Source organism: Vicugna pacos, chromosome 15 (genome assembly GCF_048564905.1).
Source record: "Vicugna pacos chromosome 15, VicPac4, whole genome shotgun sequence".
NCBI lineage: Eukaryota > Metazoa > Chordata > Mammalia > Artiodactyla > Camelidae > Vicugna > Vicugna pacos.
Genome location: NC_133001.1, coordinates 5,398,154 through 5,401,658, shown reverse-complemented (window position 1 = coordinate 5,401,658; position 3,505 = coordinate 5,398,154).

Here is a 3,505-nt window from a genome sequence, read left to right as displayed (position 1 = left end):
TTCCAGCCCCAGCCGGTCTATGTATTCCCTCATATGGCTAAATTCCCAACTTTTTCTTCACATTTTACTGAAGCCCCTCTTCCTCCATGGAGCCTTCCTGGATTTCTTCATTTCATCAAATCACCTCTCTTTTCTGCTTTAGTTGGAATACTTTATCTAAATCATCAGCATGCACAAGAATTTTTTAGAAAACCTACTGTACATAGACATTGCTAGTTGGCACTACCCAGTTTTTAATTGAGAGCCAATGCTTTTGGGAGTGTTATTTTTGGCCCCCTAAAACTAGAACTCCTGGGGATGAAAAGCCCTTCATTTAAACACAGAGTGACTATAAAACCAGTCTGTGGCAAGGTCATTCTGACAGTTCTATGTTGTCTGGGTTGAGGAGAGAGAAAGCAGAGCAATTATTGGTATTCTCACACTTTTTGATCAAAATTGCTTCTTGCAAGCAGAGGACATGTATCCTCTGGGAAATCTGAGGGCATAGCCCTAAGCTGTGCATGTCCAGCTCAGACATTTATGTGAAGCCTCTTGTTTTATCTTAAAAACTTCAACCAGATTGTCTATTCTATGCCCACGATACATTTTTCCATCTGCTAAAGTAAAGTTTTAAATTATTTATCATGGAGTAAAGCCAATGCTCCTGGAATATTTATCATGCCAGTTATAAAGGCTAAATGATTCTCAGGGCCAAGCACAGAACTTGGCACATAGTAAACATTTAAAAACTGTTGAATGAATGAATGAATGAGCCATGCTGAGGGGTCTCATATGCTCAGTCTGTCAGAGCAGGCAGGTAGCTAGATATGAGCAAAGAAGGGGGGACATGAGCAAGTGACAGAAAACCATACATCTTGTGAACAACGAGGGGGGGGGTCCTTGGACAGACCAAGAAAAAAAGGATCCTCTGGACTGATTAAAAAAACCGTACATTCTGGGTTGATACGTGTCCTGGAAGCAGAAGGGTGGGACAGGACAGGAATCCCCACCATCCTAATGCAACCTTTTGTTCATCATGATCTCATCCAACTTCTCGATCAAGACTGAATAAGGATGAAAAATCCCTCCTCCCTACCTGGGAAGGTGGAGGTGGGATGAAGATCAGGAAATATGACCCCAAACCCCTCCCCACCAATGAATATTCTGCTCATTCATTTTTACACTCATATAACGAGCTTGCCGAGAAAACTCGGGGCAGCCACCCACTTGGATCTGCCCACTTTTTCTTTGAGTTTTTGGGTCTAACCTGCCCCTTAATAAATCCTTGCTTTGTTTTCTTAACCTCCGCATCTAGTCTCTGAAGTCTTTCTGTGACAAGACAAGAACCTCTGGACCCCAACAAGTCGATTGCATTATATTCCCAGGAGAAAGCATGACTGAGTCTGAGTAGGTGGGGATTAGGTCACTATTTCAATGATTCACTTGTCAAGTGTGAACAAGAATGTTGCCCGCCAAGTTAGTAAACAAAGGATGTTCTGCCCATCAAGAGTTCAGTCCTTGTAGCCATCCAATTCAGTGCACCCTGAGGGCATTCAGGATGGAGAAAAACAGGATACTGGCCCGAGACAGTTACGGTGCATATCAAAGGAACAGTTTCATTAAAAGCACACCCTTCCATCTTGTCATAAAGAGAAAAGCACTACGTTCATTAACTTGAGATGGCTGGTTTTTCTTTATTTAGCAGTAATCTTTTGATGTTTGATTACCTGCTCTCTTTTGTTTTGTTTTTGTTTTCAAAAACTCCTATATATCCTGACTTCTTCTTTACCTGTTTGGACCAGTCCCTCAGAGCCATCTGAGAGGCTGTTGTCCCAGGCTTACATCCTCAGTAATGCCCCAAATAAAACATAATTCCCAACTTTCAGGTTGTGCAATTCTTTTTGACTGATGTTTTTGGCAACCAACGAAGGGACTTAGAGCAGAATTGTCTCCTTCGCACGAACTGTATGAGGAGCCAGAGTCTTGCCCATCTGCTGCCCAGAAGAGTCCAGACAAATCTGAGTGTCTCTCTGGGTTCTTGGATCTCCCATTGTTGGTTAATGATCCTCAATTTTATTTGGCAGTTTATTGTAGTTACCTGGTTCCCCAGCTGAAAAATACTGGAAAATACCTTCCAGCTGAAAAATACTGGGGGAGCCCAGTGGAAAGACATAGGAGTCACTCAGCTGAGAGACACTGAATGGTCTGGACTGGGTGATTAGCTGAGAGTCTGAATAAATGAGGGGTGTCAGAAAGCCAGCCTCCAACTAACATACCAGACAGATTTAGGTATGTACAAAACTGACACCTACAAGTACTTAATTGTGAATTAAAGGAAGTCTCGCCCTGAAAATGGCAGATGCTCCTTTATTGCATATGCAGTCAGTAGAGAAAGTCACTTGATAAAACATCTTTTCAGAATTCTGGCCTTAAAGAAACAAGAGTCCTTCTACGGGGAACTTGTAGTTCTCTCACTGTTACTAGATGGCTGCAAAGAACAGTTATCATTCACAACACACGTTTGACAAGGTTGAATGTTGAGAAAAGCTGTAGAAGTATAAATTCAAGTGAAAACTAACTAAAACCCTTGGGTAATGAAGCCCCATCAGTCCCAAACGAGTTCAAGCAGAGATCTGTGATTAAAGTCCCTTTTGTTCTAGTCAGCCCTCTCCCAGCTTTATCTCCAGGCTGTCACTGACTTCCCCATCCCTTGCCGTTTTAAACAAATAATTGGATGTCTGGGCACCTCCTTGCCTTTCCTAATCACTTCTCCCCTGCTGAGACCTGATCTTTTAAACCAAGCAGACTATTCACATGGAGGAACAGAAGCATTTCTGATACTGAAGGAGAAATAATAAAATGGCCACACTTAGGCTAACAAATTCTTGGCTTTATGCTTACTGCTTGCTTTTAGAATGGTCAGCAAACCTGACTGACTGGACACTGCTCCCAGCCCCAGGCCCATTGGTAAAGCTAAGGTTGCTAACTTTGCTTTTTTTTTTTTTCTACTTTGGTCTGACAATTAAAATTTATAGTCATGTTTTCTGAATTGTTTTTCAGGAAGAGAGTCACAGAATGGTAAACTCAGGAGAATTGCCAGCCCCTTCGGAGTTCCTCCGTGCCACCAGATGGGTCTAACCAGATAAAGAAGGTCCGGGCTGAATACCTTCCAGACCACCAGGTAATCCCATGACACCAAAACGGACTCATCAAGATTTAGAAAGAGTTTTTGCCAGAGACTCTTGCTGATCATTACCACCTTTATGTTCCCACATGCTTGTATATATAATCACTAAGCCCCAGTCTCAAGGTGGGTTCACAGTTTTGAAGGCACCAGCCTGCTGTGAGCCCCCTTTGCCCAGCAAAGCCATAAAGCTGCCTCTTTCCTTCTAAGACCCTGTCTCTGTGTTATTTGGCTCACCATGGTCTGTTGAAAATTTCATCATCCTGGTTTAATGACAGCCTTCTTTGCTTTTTCCTGGCACTGTGGACTTCCTATCTTTGTAGCTCCCACCACAGTACTTAC